Source organism: Capra hircus, chromosome 26 (genome assembly GCF_001704415.2).
Source record: "Capra hircus breed San Clemente chromosome 26, ASM170441v1, whole genome shotgun sequence".
Lineage (NCBI taxonomy): Eukaryota > Metazoa > Chordata > Mammalia > Artiodactyla > Bovidae > Capra > Capra hircus.
The window spans coordinates 22252773-22273847 of record NC_030833.1 but is presented as its reverse complement, the minus strand read 5'-3'; positions in this window follow the sequence as shown (position 1 = coordinate 22273847).

Here is a 21075-nt window from a genome sequence, read left to right as displayed (position 1 = left end):
CCTATCTTGGAGGAATGAATAAATTGCAGAAATGAACACAATTTTCTGCTTAATCACACAGATATTGCTCTGCCTTGCTCCAACTATGGAGATATTGAAAATTAAAATATATAACACTTTAGACACTGCCCCTGCTCCCCTCTGAAACAGACCCTCTTGCTTGTGTTTGTATTATTTTGTTTCTTTCATATTCATTACAGTGTTCTGTGTGGCTCAAAGAGCAGTGTTCATTAAATGCTAGCAGTAAGCCTAGAGCATCAATCAGATAAATAGTATTCCATTTAAAAAATAATGTTTTATTTTGTTACCTCATTTCATTTTATCTTTGCCCTTGCCCCTTGTCTTAATTTATTCATATATAATCATAGATGCTACCTCAGTGATTAGGGGTAAGGTAGCAGTTGCGATTTATCTGTTCTAGGGAGAAGATTACAGATGCTGATTCTTGGCAAAGGTACTAATCTCTTCCTAAAAGTATCACCCCACTCACTGCCTGACCCTGTCTCCAAGAGCAGATTCTATGGCACAGTAAAAACCATGGACAATATATCTAAGAGTTAAAAGGTTTTGGAGTAAATCTCCAATTTCAAATTTCTGCTGCTTCAATTACCATGCAACCTCATGATTACCATTTAATTTAACATTCTGAAGGCCCACTTTTATTACCCATAAACCAGTAAGGATGAGTGAGCTTACAATGAAATAAATATAATGCAAGTAGCCAATACCTGGGACAAAGCATTTGCTCTATGGATGTTAATACTCACTTTTTTCTTCTTTTTTGATAATGCTTGGGATATGAGAAGCTTAAGAAAATCTACCCAAGTGTTTCTGCAGACAGATGGATTCAACAGAATCATTTGGAGCTGCTTGATTAAAAAATAAATAAATGTACATTGGCTTTTTTTTTTCATTCTCAACTCCATAGATAGTGAATTCAATACTATGACTGAAAGCAGGGGGGCAGTCCTAAGATGGTGGAGGAATAAGATGGGGAGACAACTTTCTCCCCACAAATTCATCAAAAGAACATTTAAATGCTGAGTAAATTCCACAAAACAACTTCTGAATGCTGGCAGAGGACATCAGGCACCCAGAAAAGCAGCCTATTGTCTTTGAAAAGAGATAGGAACAAATATAAGAGACAAAAAAAAGAGACAAAAGAGGTAGGGAGGGAGCTCCATCCCAGGAACGGAGTCTTAAAAAGAGAGAAGTTTCCAAACACCAGGAAACACTCTCACTGCCAAGTCTGTGGTGAGCCTTGGAAGCACAGAGGGCAACATAACAGGGAGGAAAATAAATAAATAATTAAAACCCACAGGTTATGAGCCCAACAGTAACTCCTCCAGCAGAGAAGCAGCGCAAACGCCTGCATCCACCACTAGCAAGCGGGGGCTGGGTAGGGCGGCACGGCTGCATTGCTTAGAGTAAGGATCTGGCCTGAATAACCCGAGGGCAATCTGAGCGGACTAACTTGGGCTAGCAAACCAGACTGTGGGATAGCTACCACGTGAAAAGCCAGCCCCAACCTAAGACACAACCAGGCCCACACACAGAACAAAGGGTTGAATAGAATTAGCGGGCTGCAGACCATCTCCTTCCAGTGACAGGCAGCCATAGCAGGAAGGGGGCAATCTCAGCCCCAGAGAGACATTATCTACCAAACTGCAAGTAGGCTTCTTTGCTAACTAAGACTTCTTGGGGTTCTGGACAGTCATCATTTGCCTGAGAAGGTGCGCCAGTTGTATACCCAGAAAACAGCATTAGGGACGGGAGAGGCAACAAGTCGCAGCAACTGCGCTTGCCAAACACCTCATCACCTGAGCTGCTCAGACCTGGGAAGGGTGCAAATCACAGGCCCAACCGAGTCTGCACCTCTGAGGACTACCTGAGTGCCTGAACCTGAGCGGCTTAGACCTAGGAGGTGCATGCAGCCCAGGGCCGGCCTCGGACGATTCCCAGCAGAACAACCTAGAGCCTGAGTTGTGTGGGCAGGGAGGGCACATGCACCGTGATCGGGGGCAGGCCCAGTGTGTCTGAGACACTGCGAGCACATGCAAGTGTTATTTGTTTGCAGCGTCCCCTCCCTCCCCACAGCGTGACTGAACAAGTGAGCCTAAAAAAGGTCTCCACCACTGCCCCCCCTCCCCACCTTGAGTCAGGATGGAAATCAGACCCTGAAGAGACCAGCAAATAGAAGAAGCTAAAACAGAGGGAACACCTTGGAAATGACAGGTGCAATAAAGTAAAACCCTAGAGTTAGTACCGACTACATAGGAAGGGGCCTATAGATCTTGAGAAATATAAGCCGGACCAAGGAACTATCCGAAAATGAACTGACCCCACACTGCCCACAACAACACTAGAGAAAGTCCTAGATAAATCTTTACTATTTTTGCAATCATTCTTTCTTTCTTTCTTTTTTTAAACTTTTTTAAAATTTTTAAGTCCTCTATTACTTCTTTTTTTTTTAATTTTCATTTTTATAACCTACTATTACTTTTCAAAAAAAGACACTATTTTTTAAAGCAAACTTCATATATAAATATTTTAAAATAATTTTTGGAATTTTTTTTTTCATCTTCTTTTCTTTAATATTATATTTTTGAAAATCCAACTTCTACTCTAGATTTTTTAATCTTTGCTTTTTGGTATTTGTTATTAATTTTGTACCTTTAAAAACCCAATCTTCAGTACCCATTTTTACTTGGGAGCAAGATTACTTGCTTGACTGCTCTCTCCTCCTTTGGACTCTCCCTTTTCTACACCAGGTCGCCTCTGTCTCCTCCGTCCCCCTTCTCTTTTCTACCCAACTCTGTAAATCTCTGTGTGTTCCAGACGGTGCAGAACACTTAGGGAACTCATTACTGGCTGGATCTGTCTCTCTCCTTTTCATTCCCCCCTTTTATCCTCCTGGCCACCTCTGTCTCCTTCCTTCCTCTTCTCTTCTCTGTATAACTCTGTGAACATCTCTGAGCAGTCCAGACTGTAGAGTGCACATAAGGAAGTGATTACTGGCTAGCTTGCTCTCTCCTCTTTTGATTCCACCTCATCTCCCTTGGGTCACCTCTAAATCCCTCCTCCCTCTTCTCTTCTCCATGTAACTCTGTGAACCTCTCTGGGTGTCCCTCACTGTGGAGAAACTTTTCATCTTTAACCTAGATGTTTTATCAACGGTGCTGTATAGAAGAAGTCTTGAGACTACTGTAAAAATAAGACTGAAAACCAGAAGCAGGAGGCTTAAGTACAAATCCTGAGAACATCAAAGAACTCCTGACTCCAGGGAACATTAATCGATAGGAGCTCATCAAACGCCTCCATACCTACACTGAAACCAAGCACCACCCAAGGGCCAACAAGTAACAGAGCAAGACATATGATGCAAATTCTCCAGCAACACAGGAACACAGCCTTGACCTTCAATATACAGGCTGCCCAAAGTTACTCCACAACCACTGACATCTCATAACTCATTGCACTCCAGAGAGAAGAAATCCAGCTCCACCCACAAGAACACTGACACAAGCTTCCCTAACCAAGAAACCTTGATAAGACACCAATACAACCCCACCCACAGTGAGGAAACTCCACAATTAAGAGAACTTCATAAACTGCCAGAATACAGAAAGGCCACCCAAAACTCAGCAATATAAACAAGATGAAGATACAGAGGAATACCCAACAGGTAAAGGAACAAGATAAATGCCCACCAAACCAAACAAAAGAGGAAGAGATAGGGAATCTACCTTATAAAGAATTCCAAATAATGATAGTAAAAATGATCTAAAATCTTGAAATCAAAATGGAATCACAGATAAATAGCCTGGAGACAAGGATAGAGAAGATGCAAGAAAGGTTTAACAAGGACCTAGAAGAAATAACAAAGAGTCAATATATAATGAATGATGCAATAAATGAGATCAGAAACACTCTGGAGGCAACAAATAGTAGAATAATGGAGGCAGAAGATAGAATTAGTGAAGTAGAAGATAGAATGGTAGAAATAAATGAATCAGAGAGGAAAAAAGAAAAACGAATTAAAAGAAATGAGGGTGCCACTTTCACCACTACTATTCAACATAGTTCTAGAAGTTTTGGCCACAGAAATCAGAGCAGAAAAAGAAATATAAGGAATCCAAATTGGAAAAGAAGTAAAACTCTCACTGTTTTGCAGATGACGTGATCCTATACATAGAAAACCCTAAAGACTCCACCAGAAAATTACTAGAGCTAATCAATGAATATAGTAAAGTTGCAGGATATAAAGTCAACACACAGAAATCCCTTTTATTCCTATACACTAACAATGAGAAAATAGAAAAGGAAATTAAGGAAATAATTCCATTCACCACTGCAATGAAAAGAATAAAATACTTAGGAATATATCTACCTAAAGAAACTAAAGACCTATATATAGAAAACTATAAAACACTGGTGAAAGAAATCAAAGAGGACACTAATAGATGGAGAAATATACCATGTTCATGGATTGGAAGAATCAATATAGTGAAATGAGTATACTACCCAAAGCAATTTACAAATTCAATGCAATCCCTATCAAGCTACCAGCAGTATTTTTCATAGAGCTAGAACAAAAATTTCACAATTTGTATGGAAATACAAAAAACCTCGAATAGCCAAAGCAATCTTGAGAAAGAAGAATGGAACTGGAGGAATCAACCTGCCTGACTTCAGGCTCTACTACAAAGCCACAGTCATCAAGATAGTATGGTACTGGCACAAAGACAGAAATATAGATCAATGGAACAAAATAGAAAGCCCAGAGATCAATCCACACACCTATGGACACCTTATCTTTGACAAAGGAGGCAAGAATATACAATGGAGTAAAGACAATCTCTTTAACAAGTGGTGCTTGGAAAACTGGTCAACCACTTGTAAAAGAATGAAACTTGAACACTTTCTAACACCATACACAAAAATAAACTCAAAATGGATTAAAGATCTAAACATAAGACCAGAAACTATAAAACTCCTAGAGGAGAACATAGGCAAACACTCTCTGACATAAATCACAGCAGGATTCTCTATGGCCCACCTCCCAAAATACTGGAATTAAAAGCAAAAAATAAACAAATGGGACCTAATTAAAATTAAAAGCTTCTGCACAACAAAGGAACCTATAAGCAAGGTGAAAAGACAGCCTTCTGAATGGGAGAAAATAATAGCAAATGAAGCAACTGACAAACAACTAAATCTCAAAAATATACAAGCAACACCTGCAGCTCAATTCCAGAAAAATAAATGACCCAATCAAAAAATGGACCAGAAAACTAAATAGACATTTCTCCAAAGAAGACATACAGATGGCTAACAAACACATGAAAAGATGCTCAACATCACTCATTATCAGAGAAATGTAAATCAAAACCACAATGAGGTACCATTTCACACCAGTCAGAATGGCTGCCATCCAAAAGTCTACAGGAAATAAATGCTGGAGAGGGTGTGGAGAAAAGGGAACCCTCTTGCACTGTTGGTGGGAATGCAAACTAGTACAGCCACTATGGAGAACAGTGTGGAGATTCCTTAAAAAATTGCAAATAGAACTGCCTTATGACCCAGCAATCCCACTGCTGGGCATACATACCAAGGAAACCAGAATTGAAAGAGACACGTGTACCCCAAAGTTCATCAAAGCACTGTTTACAATAGCCAGGACATGGAAGCAACCTAGATGTCCATCAGCTGATGAATGGATAAGAAAGCTGTGGTACATATACACAATGGAGTATTACTCAGCCATTAAAAAGAATACATTTGAATCAGTTCTAATGAGGTGGATGAAACTGGAGCCGACTGTACAGAGTGAAGTAAGCCAGAAAGAAAAACACCAATACAGTATGCTGCCTCTGCCGCTGCTAAGTCGCATCAGTCATGTCCGACTCCGTGTGACCCCATAGACGGCAGCCCACCAGGCTCCCCCATCCCTGGGATTCTCCAGGCAAGAACACTAATGCATATATATGGAATTTAGAAAGATGGTAACGATAACCCTGTATGCGAGACAGCAAAAGAGACACAGATGTATAGAACAGTCTTTTGGACTCTGTGGGAGAGGGAGAGGGTGGGATGATTCGGGAGAATGGCATTGAAACATGTATAATATCATATAAGAAAGAATCGCCAGTCTAGGTTCAATGCAGGATACAGGACGCTTGGGGCTGGTGCACTGGGATGACCCAGAGGGATGGTATGGGGAGGGAGGTGGGAGGTGGGTTCAGGAGTGGGTTGCCATTTCCTTCTCCAGAGGATCCTCCTGATTCAGGGACTCAACCTGCATCTTCTGCATTGCAGGCAGATTCTTTACCATCTGAGCCACAAGGGAAACCCACTCTGTTTAATATATGCCTATACTCCTTTTCACATCCATACATGTCAGGTATTTATGTGAGAGTTGGACTATAAAGAAAGCTAAGTGCCAAACAATTGATGCTTTTGAACTGTGATATTGGAGAAGACTCTTGAAAGTCCTTTAGATACCAAGGAGATCAAACCAGTCCGTCCTAAAGGAAATCAGTCTTGAATATTCACTGGAAAGACTGATGCTGAAGCTGAAACTCAAATATTTTGTCCACCTGATGTGAAGAACTGACTCACTGAAAAAGATCCTAATGCTGGGAAAGGTTGAAAGCAGGAGGAGAAGGAACAACAGAGGATGAGATGGTTGGATGGTATCACTGACTCAATGGACATGAGTTTGAGCAAACTCCGGGAGTTGGTGATGGACAGGGAAGCCTGGTATGCTGCAGTCCATTGGGCCTCAAAGAGTTGGACATGACCGAGCAACTGAACTGAACAAAACTGAATACTCCTTCTAAGTGAGATTGATAGCAGTCATACTTGCAAATCACCATGTTATTAATCTCTCCATAAATTCCATCACTCAATTCCCTTTTGCAATATTGTTGCCAAGTGTTTCTGTAACTTTGGCTTAAACATTTTAAATAATGAACTCAAAATCCCTCTTGAATCATATGTCTATATATAACAGCTTTAAAATGCTATTTATTCCACCCAAGTGAAGTTTCTCTCCAGCATTCCTCATTTGCTGATGCAAATGCAAACCTAGAGTCGTGCAGAAAAATAAAAATAAACACCTCTTTGTGTCTGATAGCCATTAACCTATTTGAAATCATATATTGCTCACCATATTGCCAGTTGGCATATGCCATATTGTAGACTCATATATTGGTCACCAAATTGCCAATCTTCATTTTCCAAATTCATTTTGACCTAATCTTTGCCAAATATATTCTACAGCTAGAGTTCCAGGTGTCTAAATACTTTCTAGGTTCTGACCACTTGGATACCTTTGAATTTTACATTTACTTAATCAAATTATCTTCAATTGACAAGAGACCAAAGATGCATGTAAGAGCCCATTTGAAGTTATCTGTCTTCTGCTACAAAAGAATCTTAGAAACATTTTTTTTAATCTAAGTATTTTACATCTCCTCAACCATCCTATGAATGATGCAAATCAAGCATCATGAATTTTATTGTAAATATCTGAGATTTTAGAGTTGGGACAGGAGAAGTGTACAGGGTGTTGGGAGAATATAGCTGAGGCAACTGAGACCCTAGGAGGTCTTATGCCTTACCAAAGTTTATATAACTTATGTGTGTCTGTGCATTTGTTTTCTAGTTCAATAACTATTTATGAAAAACAAGATTTCCTACTTATATGGTACAGATATCTCAAACCAGTAGTTTCTAGGTATGTTTTGTTGACCTTCATAACCTCAGTTCTCTTTCATTTTTGTTATTTTAAGCCTATATTTAGTAGTTAAACGTTACCAGTTGAACTAAGGAATCTTGGATTTTCCTTAAAAATTCGAAATCTCACAATTCTGGGCCTACATCCCAACACAGCAGCAATGTGCCAGATCTCCCTTTACTTTGGGCTCATATTTCCTGCCTGGTCTCTGCAGACACTTAATTCTTCTGTACTCTCCATGGAATAGCATTATGGATTTTTATAAGCACTTTCATCAGTTCAGTTCAGTCGCTCAGTCGTGTCCGACTCTTTGCGACCCCATGTATAGCAGCATGCCAGGCCTCCCTGTCCATCACCAACTTCCGGAGTTCACTCAGATTGATGTCCATCGAGTCAGTGATGCCATCCAGCCACCTCATCCTCTGTCGTCCCCTTTTCCTCCTGCCCCCAAACTCTCCCAACATCAAAGTCCTTTCCAATGAGTCAACTCTTCGCATGAGGTGACCAAAGTATTGGAGTTTCAGCTTCAACATCAGTCCTTCCAATGAACACCCAGGACTGATCTCCTTTAGGATGGACTGGTTGGATCTTCTTGCAGTCCAAGGGATTCTCAAGAGTCTTCTCCAAACACCACAGTTCAAAAGCATCAATTCTTCAGCATTCAGCTTTCTTCACAGTCCAACTATCACATCCATACATGACGACTGGAAAAACCATGGCCTTAACTAGACAGACCTTTGTTGGCAAAGTAATGTCTCTCCTTTTTAATATGCTATCGAGGTTGGTCATAACTTTCCTTCCAAGGAGTAAACGTCTTTTAATTTCATGGTTGCAATCACCATCTGCAGTGATTCTGGAGCCCCCAAAAATAAAGTCTGACACAGTTTCCACTGTTTCCCCCTCTATTTGTCATGAAGTGATGGGACCAGATGACATGGTCTTCGTTTTCTGAACTTTAAGCCAACTTTTTCACTCTCTTCTTTCACTTTCATCAAGAGGCTTTTTAGTTCCTCTTCACTTTCTGCCATAACGGTGGTGTCATCTGCATATCTGAGGTTATTGTTATTTCTCCTGGCAATATTGATTCCAGCTTGTGCTTCTTCCAGCCCAGGGTTTCTCATGATGTACTCTGCATAGAAGTTAAATAAGCAAGGTGACAATATACAGCCTTGACGTATTCCTTTTCCTATTTGGAAGCATTCTGTTGTTCCATGTCCAGTTCTAACTGTTGCTTCCTGACCTGCATAAAGATTTCTCAAAAGGCAGGTCAGGTGGTCTGGTATTCCCATCTCTTTCAGAATTTTCCACAGTTTATTGTGATCCACACAGTCAAAGGCTTTGGCATAGTCGATAAAACAGAAATAGATGGTTTTCCAGAATTCTCTTGCTTTTTCCATGATCCAGCAGATGTTGGCAATTTGATTTCTGGTTCCTCTCTCTGCCTTTTCTAAAACCACCTTGAACATCTGGAAGTTCATGGTTCACGTATTGCTGAAGCCTGGCTTGGAGAATTTTGAGCATTTACTAGCATGTGAGATGAGTGCAATTGTGTGGTAGTTGAGCATTCTTTGGCATTGCATTTCTTTGGGATTGGAATGAAAACACATTTTCCAGGCCTGTGGCCACTGCTGAGTTTTCCAAATTTGCTGGCATATTTGAATGCAGCACTTTCAAAGCATCATCTGACCTAACCCACATCCGAGGTCAGGGGCAGCGGCCGAGAGGAGCAACCCTATGTCCAAGAAGCAGCGGCTGTGCAGGCATAGGAGAGCTGAGAGGAGCTACTCCACATTCAAGGTCATGAGGGGCAACTCGTCCAAGGTAAGGAGCTGAGGTTGTGCTTTCCTGGAGCAGCTATGAAGAGACACCACACGTCCAGGGTAAGAGAAACCCAAGTAAGATGGTAGGTGTTGCGAGAGGGCATCAAACGGCAGACACACTGAAACCATAATCACAGAAAACTAGCCAATCTGATCACACAGACCACAGCTTTGTCTAACTCAATGAAACTAAGTCATGCCATGTGGGCCACCCAAGAGGGACGGGTCATGGTGGAGAGGTCTGACAGAATGAGGTCCACTGGAGAAGGGAATGGCAAACCACTTCAGTATTCTTGCCTTGAGAACCCTATGAATAGTATGAAAAGGCAAAATGATAGGATACTGAAAGAGGAACTCCCCAGGTTGGTAAGTGCCCAATATGCTACAAGAGATCAGTGGAGAAATAACCCCAGAAAGAATGAAGGGATAGGGCCAAAGCAAAACTAATACCCAGTTTAGCATTACTGCAGTAAAATCTCCTAGTTTAAAAATCCCCATTTTTTCCACTTACTAGCTATTAACATGGACAAGTCATTTCATTTGATGTTTTTTACACTCTGTATCTTACATCCATAAAATAAAGATGAGATAATACCAGTCTGAAGACATTTTAGTAAAGATTAAATTAGAGTATATAGGAAGTATCTGACAAACATTTGCATCTGACATTCTTATTACTTGAGAACTAGAACCTAGACGTCCCACCATCTAGTGCAGGGAGCCTCTCATTGTATAAAACTTATACCCACTCTGTCCCGTGTGACTCCTTAATTCCCAGTTTCTGAAATTTCTCAAAGTGAATGTCATGACCAAACAATAGTTTTCCCACTCACTTGTATCAAGAGCCTGCTCTAATCCAAGGTCTCTGGTCTTCTGATACCTTAAAGTTCTGTAAACAGAAGATGTTTAAGGATCTATGAAAATATTTTTCAGAGTTCAGTATTTGACTCACCTTCCTTAGAATCACAAAGATTCATTTATGAATTCCCCCAAAATCAACTGAATCACATATCCTGATTTGGGGCCCAGGAAATTTTTCCCAAATGTTACACACTGAAATTGTACATGTATTTCTCAGCTGCATTAAGAAATCAATGGTGAGATACAAATGAGAACTGGAGAATGGCCATAGTGATAAGGGAAGAATTAGATTAACTCCAGTAACTGGGTACCATGAAGAAGTTAGAGCATTATTCCTAGCCTCTTGTTATGAGTTGTTGACTAAGGCCTTATCCATATTAAATACTTGTAAGTATGAAACAAGTTAAGTATGTTTAAGGATTAACCTGAGTAATTCTAATGACAAGTACTCAAAAGCATTTCAAGGATTGGTGAGACACGAGTCGAACTAAATTATCTGAGAAGAGTAACTTGATAGGACTTAAAATATAGATGAATGTGTGGGTGAGGAAAAGGTTTTCTATCTGAGGTAAGGCAAATAGGTGATTCTGAGGAGGTGGTAATGAATGCAATGTATATGGCTAATGAAAAATTAGACAGAAAAATTGAGAATAAAATTTTCATAAAGTCTTCAAAGGGCTTCCGCAGGGGCTCAAGAATCCACCTGTAATGCAGGAGACACAGGAGATGCGGGTTTGATAACTAGATCAGGAAGGTCCCCTGGAGAAGGGAATGGCAACCCACCCCGATGTTCTTGCCTGGAGGATCCCAAGGACAGAGGAACCTGGCAGGCTACAGTTGATGGGGTCACAAAGAGCCAGACACAACTGAGCACACATGCACACATGCACACACACACTCACAGTTCAAACAAGCAGCATGGCAACATCTAATACACAGGATTTCAAAGCTTCACTGTGGTGCACTAGGTCAAAAGAAATGACTGGATCCATATTAAAATGCATCTATGTAATTCTAGAACATCATGAATTTAGCTCCATCACTCTCAGAGTCCTTGTCATCTTACCACAGACTCAGCTGGAAATGTTTAAATTGGTTTCTATAAGGAGACGACAACTGAGCAAAGAAAGAATGTCATTTGAGGCAGCAACCAAGATCCTTAGAAATTCTGCCAAAAGCTTGAATATAAAGGAAAAAAAATACAAAGAAACATGTTGAAGTTCAGAGACTTGCCTATTTCACCTTGTCTTTCCAGCTGAGTCTCACTGGGCTACAACCCAACAACAGGAACCTGAGTGGGTTCTCTTCAGTTATCTGTATGTGCAGTAGGATCAACTACACAGCTTATTTTTAAATACTATCACAGCTAAATGGGAACAAGCAGCCTCACTCATTTAATGGTATTCTAAAATATAATCACATTCTTTCTCAGGGTTTTGGATTGCATTTAGTAATTCTTAAACTACACCCCAGATGACTTAGGAAACCCACATCAAACTAAACACTTCATCTGCATTTTTTTATCTTATAATATAAAAAAGAAAAAAGGAATAGTCTATTTCCAATCCTCAATCTAATTGATTTCATCTTTCATATCACTCCAGGTTCTAGGACTGCATTAGGGGTTGAGACAATGCATGAGACTATGTTGTAAGCAGCTCTCTAGAATGTATTCATTTAATAAAACTGAAACTTTAAATTCACTGAACAATTCTCATTTTCTCTCACCCACTCCAGACCTTGGTAACTGCTACTATATTCTGTGCTTCTATGAATTTGGCTACTTTAGATTTCTAAGTAGAATCATGTCATTTTTTACATTCTATAACTGGCTTATTTCACTTAGCATAGTGTCCTGCAGATTTCTCCATGCTGTCACAAAAGGCAGGATTAAGGCTAAACAATATTCCATTGCATATATTCTACAATTTCTTTATGTATTAGTCTGACACTTGCATTCTTTCCAGATTTTGGCTATTGAGAATGATGTTGAATAAAGATAAAATCTAACCTCTTTGAGATGCTGATTGCAGTTATTTTGGATATATATCCAGAAGTGTGATTTCTGGGTCATATGGTACCTCACACCTGTTAGAACTGATATAATTAAAAAAAAATAGAGAGAGAGGGAAGGTGGGTGGGGAAAAGGGAGGAAAAAAGAGAGAAAGGGAGAGACAGAGGGAGACAAGTGTTAGTGAAAATGCTGAGAAACTGGAATGCCTGTACTCTGTTAATGCAAATGTAAAATTGTGCTTGTTGTTATTGTTCAGTCATGAAGTCATGTCCGACCCTTTGTGATCCCATGGACAGTAGCATGCCATGCTCCTCTATCCTTCTTTATCTCCCAGTGTTTGCTCAAATTCATGTCCATTGAGTTAGTGATGTTGCCACTGAAAACAGTATGGAGGTATCAGAAAAAAGCTGAAAATACTTAACTCATTGCTTTGTCATTGACTAAGATGGCCTCAATTGATATGCTGAAGTTGTTATGAATCAAAAGCATTTTCTACCTTGCTTTTTATCAATTATTTTAAAAATACCACATCTTTGAAATTTATATTCTGTATGTAATAGTTTATTTCATTTTAGCTCAATGCTTTTTACATCTCCATTGGATCCTCCCTTTGACCATGGGCTATGAACCAACACTTAAAAAGTTGAAGTTACCACTTAAAGAGCCTCCCAGTTTAACTCCATTGTACATCAGATCTTTTTAAAAATTGATAGCCACTCACTGATGCCTCAGCTTTGTGACTCTGCTCTCTGTATCTAGGGTTCCTCAAACAAGGAATCTCCTGTAAGAATTTTGCATCTCTGATCTTTAGATGCTGATTCTCCTGGTCACTCAGTCATCATTTTACTCTCAAAAATTGAATACATAAAACTCATTTCTAAAACCTTCTGTGATAGTAGCAAAATCATAACAATTATACTTCAAATTGACTTTTGTTATGTCAAGCTATATCAAATCAAGCTTTATAACTTCTGAACCCAATGACCAGGGCCAAAGGCTAGGATATAAAATGGGGATACAGATAAATGCTCACAACAATAATCTTTTTTCCAACAATGAAATGAGGTTAGAATATGACAATGTGAAACACACATCTATGATAATGTGTTAAATCCAGAATAAAGATTAACTTTTCCAATTAAATGAGTAGAGAGTGTAGATTTAGAAGGCCTGAAATCTTTATTGGGCTCTTTACTAATATTACTACAGGGAGAAAGATGCAGAAAGAGTGGATTTTAAAAACAGGCTTCTAGAAAACATGGTCCTATTGGGATAACCAGTTCAATGTCCACATACAGTTTTCTCACTGTAAAATAAGAGAAGACTCATAGAATTTTTGTAAGGAATCAATGAGAAATAGGAGATCAAGTGTGAGACAGAGAGAAGCAATTAGAACAACAACTAAGTCAAAGGCTTGAGCGTGAAACACTTCTGGGTTTGAAACTTAACTGACTTGGACAAACTACCTATACTGAGCCTCATATTTCATGTTTATCAAACGGGTAAATCACTAGGCTTGGAGGACACCTAGAAATGATACCCACCCTCTCCTTCCTTACCAGTCCTCTGCTGTGCATGCCAGAGCTGCAGTTCCCTTTGGAAGTTTATCCCATTTTGCTTTTCATCTGCTTAGGATTCTTCACAGCTACTCATCCATTGAAAGATATCCCTCTCTATTCAAGAATACTTATAGATTTTCTGAATATCCTTTCTAGCATTTCAAAGGATTTGGAGTAAATGAAGACGGCTGTATTTTATGCTTGCTTCTCTGTATTGAATCAATTCCAAATGTACGCTTCAAGCAGACATTTATCTTCAATTCATACCCTTTCCCAAGAATGTGGTTTCATTTCTTGTAAGGATTTTCCTCTAATTGCACAAAACAATATCCTTTTAAAATTTTGCATTGTTATCTACACTTGCCCTCTCCTTTTGCTAGAAAGAATCTGTCCATATCCTTATTAACCAACTCCTTTGAGTGAGTTTCTTAAGGAATTTAGGAAAGACTTTCACCCAACTTCTGATATTTCCAGAGTATAGGGCAGGGTCATATTATCACCTATTTATAACTTATTATTACAAATTTAGCACCAGTAAGAGTTGTACATAATTACTAAACTGAAAAAAAAAGGCAAGATTAAATTAGGGTAGGTCTCCCTTAAAACAAGTGCCAACTTTGTTAGAGTTGAGCCTCCCTTTCTTGTGAGACGATTAAAGATTAACAACCACTTACCCATCAACCTAAGCCATCTCAGTTGTTCTTCAGTAAAGCTGAGCTCTGCCACAACTGCTGCCAATCATGACACGCCCAAATCAGCTAAGGTGTAGACTACTAAGCACACAAACACACACACCAGTGTAACAGCACCCAAATGTGACAGCAGAGGAAACTCTTCAAAAACCTCTGGCTCAGTGATTCATGGGATACCTAGAGCAAAAATTCCAGAGGCACAGTGCCATTTTTCCCACTTTACTTTTTATTTTAAAAGGAAGGAGGTTCAAGAAGGAAAGGATATATGTATACCTATGGCTGATTCATGTTGAGGTTTGACAGCAAAGAACAAAATTCTTTAAAGTAATTATCCTTCAATTTAAAAAATTTTTTAAATTTTTAAGTATATATATATATATAAGCATAACTTTAAACATATAACACATGTTATATAACATATGTTAATATGTTACATGTATATTATATAAGGAATTCCCTGGTAGTTCAGCTGGAAAAGAATCCACCTGCAATGTGGGAGACCTGAGTACAACCCCTGGGTTGGGAAGATCCCCTGGAGAAAGGAATGGCTACCCACTCTAGTATTCTGGCCTGGAGAATTCCATGAACTCTATAGTCTATGTTATATATACATAGTATCTATATAATGTTTTATATAAATATATAGTATACTGTATATACGCATATATATTATTAACTCAAAAATGAGCAAAAGCCCTAAGGTCTAATTATTGAAATTAGGAGGGTAGTTTGGTTTAGAATCTAACCAAAGTTCTCAGTTCTTTTATAAGAACTTGGGTCTTTTATATCGTCTGTCAGAATACAAAGTTATTTATGCAGCATCTCCAAACACAGAAGAAAGGCTGACTTCTGCCATGTTCATCACAGCACTGTTTGCAATAGCTCGGACATGGAAGCAACCTAGATGTCCATCAGCAGACAAATGAATAAGGGAGCTGTGGTATGTATACACAAAGGAATATTACTCAGTAATTAAAAAGAATGCATTTGAATCAATTCTAATAAGGTGGATGAAACTGGAGCCTATTTGCAAAGTGAACTAAGTCAGAAAGAAAAACACCAATACAGTATATTAACACATATATATGGAATTTACAAAGATGGTAAAAATAACCCTATATGCGAGACAACAAAAGACACAGATATAAAGAACACTTTTGGACTCTGTGGGAGAAGGCAAGGGTAGGATGATTTGAGAGTATAGCATTGAAACACGTATATTACCATATATGAAATAGATGACCAGTCCAAGTTTGATGCATGAAATAGGGTACTCAAATCTGGTGTACTGGAACAACCCAGAGGGATGAGATGGGGAGGGGTGTTCACGATGGGGGACCATGTACACCTGTGGCTGATTCATGTCAATGTATGAAAAAAACCACCACAATATTGTAAAGTAATTAAATTACTTCAATTAAAATAAATTAATTAATTTTAAAAATTAAGCTCACATTTATGTTATCTCTCAAAACTCTATATCCTCACTTTTGGAGTTTTTGTTATATCATTTCTAAGAAACTGTGGAGTAAGAGTTCACTGCTAATGATCTGAAATTCATAAGCAATAGGTATCAATATGGTTGTCTACAATTTAAGTGAAATTTATTTTCAGTCTCCTGAGTTTAGTGCCAAACTAGGTAGAATTCAGGAGTTTCATGGTGTAGGAGACTGCTGTTCCAGCTAGGCATGTGCTTACATCCACTTTTACTGGATCCACAGTACGGGCACTTATTCAATAATCCATTCATGTATGCACTGATTTTGAAATGTTCACTGGAGAATTCCTGGCTGTCCAGTGGGTAGGACTCTGTGTTTTCACTGCCAAAGGTGCAAGTTCAATCACTGTGAAGGGGAACTAAGATCCCAAAAGCCACACAGTGTAGCCAAAACAAAATGCAATAAAATAAAAATCGTACTAACAACTGCAAAGTTTGAGTGTAGGAGAAACCCAGGCAAGCCCAAGTTATTAGAAAAGATACTGGTTAAGTGGTATGTGAAAAGTAATTGAAGCCAGACAGCTTTTCTGGTTAAAATTACGTCTACTGTCCCTCCAAAACCTTTGAGAATTAAAATCTATAAGTATTAATTCCTCTGAATATATATAGAATTCTCTAGAACATATAAATAAAATTATTTATATATGTCTGGTGTAAAAAAATACCCCAGAGGCAACATGATAGAGTTAACCATCCTTTGTTTGCTGGAGCAGACTTGTGTGTTTGTTTGTTTTTCTTTCACTTATTTGAGACTTTTTTCTGAAACTGAATTTTTGAGATGGACAGGTTACTCTCCAATGCTATGAAGAGTATCAGAGCAATAGGAGACTGTGGAGAAGGAGGAAACAAAAAGAAAGAATATCTTCTTTTTTCTCTCTTTTTTTTCAGTTTTTTTTAGGTATCTGGTGGATATCATGTAGGCTATGTCAGGCAAACAAGCAGAGACTCAGATGTTAGATATTCAGTAATGGACATTCTCAGCGTATAGATGGGAGCAGAAGCAACCATGTGGATGCATTTGCTCAGGGAGATTTTTAAAGTGAGAAGAGATGCTCAGAAAAGTACAATGAGGCAGATTGTGTGTCCTCATCAACAGAGGAAAATCAATCCTGGGCCGTATTTAACTTTATCTTTGACACAAGGTCAGTGAACACGTCACAAATCTATTTGATTTTAAATCTTTTCACTAAGCTATGCTCTGCCTCAGGTTGACAAGTGTTTGCTGAGCGTCTCTTGCGTGTATGCTGTCACTTCAGTCATGTCCGACTCTTTGCAACCCTAAGGACCATAGCCTGTCAGGCTCCTCTGCCCATGGGATTCTACAGACAATACTGGAGTGGGTTGCTATTTCCTCCTCCAGGAGATCTTCCCAATCCAGAGATTAAACCATGTCTCTTGTGTTTCCTTCTCCAGTCCTATAAGAAACCCTTCTTCAGTGATCAATGCAAAGAAATAGAGGAAAAGAACAGAATGGGAAAGACTAGAGATCTCTTCAGGAAAATTAGAGATACTAGGGGAACATTTCATGCAAAGATGGGCTCAATAATGGACAGAAATGGTATGGACCTAACAGAAGCAGAAGATATTAAGAAGAGGTGGCAAGAATACACAGAAGAACTGTACAAAAAAGATCTTCATGACCCAGATAATCACAATGGTGTGATCACTCACCTAGAGCCAGACATCCTGGAATGTGAAGTCAAGTGGGCCTTAGAAAGCATCACTACGAACAAAGCTAGTGGAAGTAATGGAATTCCAGTTGAACTATTTCAAATCCTGAAAGACGATGCTGTGAAAGTGTTGCACTCAATATGCCAGCAAATTGAGTGGCCATAGGACTGGAAAAGGTCAGTTTTCATTCCAATCCCAAAGAAAGGCAATGCCAAAGAATGCTCAAACTACCACACAATTGCACTCATCTCACATGCTAGTAAAGTAATGCTCAAAATTCTCCAAGCCAGGCTTCAGCAATATGTGAACCGTGAACTTCCTGATGTTCAAGCTGGTTTTAGAAAAGGCAGAGGAACCAGAGATCAAATTGCCAACATGAGCTGGATTTGGAAAAAGCAAGAGAGTTCCAGAAAAAAACATCTATTTCTGCTTTATTGACTATGCCAAAGCCTTTGACTGTGTGGATCACAACAAACTGGAAAATTCTGAAAGAGATGGGAATACCAGACCACCTGACCTGCCTCTTGAGAAATCTGTATGCAGGTCAGGAACTAACAGTTAGAACTGGACATGGAACAACACACTGGTTCCAAATAGGAAAAGGAGTACATCAAGGCTGTGTATTGTCACCCTGCTTATTTAACTTCTATGCAGAGTACATCACGAAAAACGCTGGACTGGAAGAAACACAAGCTGGAATCAAGATTGCCAGGAGAAATATCAATAACCTCAGATATGCAGATGACACCACCTTTATTGCAGAAAGTGAAGAGGAACTAAAAAGTCTCTTGATGAAAGTGAAAGTGGAGAGTGAAAAGCTGGCTTAGAGCTCAACATTCAGAAAACGCAGATCATGGCATCTGGTCCCATCACTTCCTGGGAAATAGATGGGGAAACAGTGGAAACAGTGTCAGACTTTATTTTTGGGGGCTCCAAAATCACTGCAGATGGTGATTGCAACCATGAAATTAAAAGACGCTTTCTCCTTGGAAGAAAAGTTATGACCAACATAGATAGTATATTCAAAAGCAGAGACATTACTTTGTCAAATAAGGTTCATCTAATCAAGGCTATGGTTCTTCCTGTGATCATGTATGGATGTGAGAGTTGGACTGTGAAGAAGGCAGAGCACCAAAGAATTGCTGCTTTTGAACTGTGGTGTTGGAGAAGACTCTTGAGAGTCCCTTGGACTGCAAGGAGATCCAAACAGTCCATTCTGAAGGAGATCAGCCCTGGGATTTCTTTGGAAGGAATGATGCTAAAGCTGAAGCTCCAGTATTTTGGCCACCTCATGCGAAGAGTTGACTCATTGGAAAAGACTCTGATGCTGGGAGGGATTGTGGGCAGGAGGAGAAGGGGATGACCAAGGATGAGATGGCGGGATGGCATCACTGACTCAATGGTCGTGAGTCTGAGTGAACTCCGGGAGTTGGTGATGGACAGGGAGGCCTGGCGTGCTGCGATTCATGGGGTCACAAAGAGTTGGACATGCCTGAACTAAACTGAACTTGTGTTTCCTGCATTGGCAGGTGGGTTCTTTACCACTGGCACCACCTGGGAAGCCTTGAGTATCTCCCATGTGCCCATATAAGCTACACTGCTGCTACCGCTACTGCTAAGTCACTTCAGTCGTGTCCGACTCTGTGTGACCCCATAGACAGCAGCCCACCAGGCTTCCCCGTCCCTGGGATTCTCCAGGCAAGAACAGTGGAGTGGGTTGCCATTTCCTTCTCCAATGCATGAAAAGGAAAAGTGAAAGTCAAGTCGTTCAGTCGTATCCGACTCTTCGAGACCCTATGGACTGCAGCCTACCAAGCTCCTCCGTCCATGGGATTTGCCAGGCAAGCATACTGGAGTGGGGTGCCATTGCCTTCTCCAATAAGCTACACAGAGAGAGCAAAGCAAGGAAAAGGCAAAGTCTTTCACCAGTCTGTAATGGTACTGTATACATGCTAGTTGATCAGTTGTAGGGGAATAATAATAATCAGGCTTGAAAGTTCTTATTAAAATTTTTAAACTTTTTATTGGAATATAGTTGATTAACAGTATTGTGATAATTTCAAGTGTACAGCAAAGTTATTCAATTATGCATATGCATGTATTTATTCTTCTTTGTTCTCCCATTTAGGTTGTTATACAATATTGAGCTGCATTTCCTGTGCTATACGGTAGGTCCCTGATGGTTATTCATTTAATTTTATTTTTTAATATAAATTTATTTATTTTAATTGGAGGCTAATTGCTTTACAATATTGTATTGGTTTTGCCATACATCAACATTTTAAATATAGCAGTATGTACATGTCAATCCCAAACTCCCTATCTATCCTTCCCTCCATCTTCCCCTCTGGTAAATATAAAATTGTCTATGTGCATCTCTTTCTGTTTTGTAATTTCATTTGTATCATTTCCTTTTAGCTTCTGTATAAAAGTGATATCATATGACATTTCTCTCTCTCTGTCTTACTTACTTCACTCAGAATACCAAAATCTCTAGGTCAGTCCTTTCTTTTGCTCAGTCGCTTCAATCTTGTCTGGCTTTTTGTGACTCCATGGACTGTAGCCTGCCAGTCTCCTCAGTCCACGGGATTCTCCTGGCAAGAATACTGGAGTGGATTGCCATGCCATCCTCCATGGGTTCTTCTTGACCCAGGGATCAAATCCACATCTCTTACGTCTCCTGCATTGCAGGTAGATTCCTTACCACTGTGCCACTAGGGAAGCCCTAGGTCAGTCCATGATGCTGCAAATGACATTATTTTATTATTTTTGATGGCTGAGTAATATTCCATTGAGTGTACATGGCACATCTTTATCCACTCCTCTGTTGATGGACGTTTAGGTTATTTCCATGTCTTGGCTATTATAAACAACACCTTTATATTCCCTCATCATTTATATCAACTCTCTTAACCATTACTCCCAATAGGAAGACTTCTCATAGCACCTCTGGTGATAATTTTAAAGCAGGTATTCTGGAGACAAATTTAACACATATAATGTTAATTATTAAATAGAAGGGTCTTCAAATGTTCTCAACTAATCTCCTCCAATACAGGTAATTAGGGAAATATTTATTGTAAGAATAAAAGAATAATAGAGAAGTTAAGTGTCATAAGTGTTAAAGGTAAATAATACAATAGAAGCAGTTATTAATGACTGGGGCTAATGGGTAAAAGTTCCAGTGTGGAGTCCAGAAATTATGAGTTCTAATTCACA